The sequence below is a fragment of the Otolemur garnettii genome, unplaced genomic scaffold (genome assembly GCF_000181295.1).
Source record: "Otolemur garnettii isolate 467f Iridium unplaced genomic scaffold, OtoGar3 scaffold00051, whole genome shotgun sequence".
Classification (NCBI taxonomy): Eukaryota; Metazoa; Chordata; class Mammalia; order Primates; family Galagidae; genus Otolemur; species Otolemur garnettii.
In genome coordinates, this window is record NW_003852446.1 from 2,291,398 (window position 1) to 2,293,060 (window position 1,663).

Genomic DNA, 1,663 nt, shown 5'->3' on the forward strand with positions numbered 1-1,663 from the left:
CTCCAACTCCTGGGCTCAAGCGAGTCTCCTGCCTCAGCCTCCCAAGTAGCTGGGACTACAGGCGCCCGCCACAACACCTGGCCATTTTTTGGTTGCAGCCATTATTGTTGTTTGGCGGGCGCAGGCTGGGGATTCGAACCCGCCACCTTAGGTGTATGTGGCTGGCCCCTTAGCCGCTTGAGCCACAGGTGCCAAGCCAGTAATTCTGATTCTTAAGAGACCTTGGCAGACATAAAGTAGTCAAAATGTCTTTGAGGAAGTGGGCCAGAACTACAAGTCAGGGAACTACATCCATGGCAGATATTACATTTAAAAAATATTTTTAAAGAATCTGCTAAAAACACACAGGGTGGTAATGGAGGAGGAGAGAAGCCTCTGAGTGGAGAAACACATATCTGAATAAGAAGGACTGTGACATTAAAAATGTTTATAAAAGGCTCAGCAGCTAGGGCACCAGCCAAATACACCAGGGCTTGCGGGTTCAAACCCAGCTCAGGCCTGCCAAACAACAGTAACAACAACTACAACAAAAAAAATAGCCAGGCATTGTGGCAGGCACCTGTAGTCCCAGCTACCTGGGAGGCTGAGGCAAAAGAATCACTTAAGCCCAAGAGTTTGAGGTTGCTATGAGCTGTGATGTTACCGCACTCTACAGAGGGTGACATAGACTCTGTCTTTAAAAAAAAGTTTGCAAAAAAAAAAATTAAGAGGTAAGACAAAAAGGGGCAGGGAAAACAGGCATAATCTCAAATCAAGGCAGTACATAATCTCAGTACAAGGCCCCCAAATAGTGCACATTAGGAAGAAAACTAAGTGCTGTGCAATAAAAATCACACTAAGAAAGGAGATGAACTGGGAATATTCAAGAGATGTAAGGAGATGAATTTGATTAATGCTGAGAGATATGTTGGGTAGTTGGTCTCCAACTCCTGAGCTCAAGCAATCCACCGACCTAGGCCTCCCAGAGAGCTAGGATTACAGGCGTGAGCCACCACACTGGGCCTTCTCCTTGAGTTTTGGTGACAAATTTAGGTTTATAATGCAAGTTGTTGATCTAATTACTTAGATCTTCCTGGCTTATGAATAATACTTTTTAGAAGTGTGGCTCTTAGTTTAATGAAGAAACTTTATGACATTGGCAAAAACCTGAATGCTTTTTTGTAGAAAAGTCATTCATGTTCTTTAAGTGGACACACTTAGGCTGAGAGAGAGAAATGGCAGGAGAAGTAAGAAGAATTTTCCAATTAGAGATAAGTAACAGTAATAACTGGCTGCCCTTTCACATTGCATGTCCCGCACCCCTGGAAGTGAGGCTACTTGGATAGGAAGTGGAATTAGATAACTTCTAAAGTCACTAAGATTATGAGATTTTAAAATTGTATGAAATATAGTATCTTTGAAAAATTAGCCAACTGAGACTGGGTGTGGTAGCTCCTACCTATAATTCTAACACTCTGGGAGGCCAACTCGGGAGGATCACTTGAACTCAGGACTTTGAGACCAGCCTGAGAAAGAGCGAGACCCTGTTTCTTCTAAAACTAGAAAAATTAGCCAGGTGTTGTGGGCACCTATAGTCCCAGCTACTTAGGAGGCTGAGGCAGGAAGATCGCTTCAACCCAAGAGTTCGAGATTGCTGTGAGCTAGGCTAACACCACAGCACTCT

The 1,663-nt window shown here is 43.8% G+C and overlaps 1 protein-coding gene across 2 annotated transcripts in view; it reads left to right on the forward strand.

Moving 5' to 3' along the window:
* Nucleotides 1-1,663, forward strand: part of SYAP1 (synapse associated protein 1) — a 34,726-nt gene that overhangs the window by 1,421 nt on the left and 31,642 nt on the right. The gene's annotated exons all lie outside the window — the stretch shown is intronic.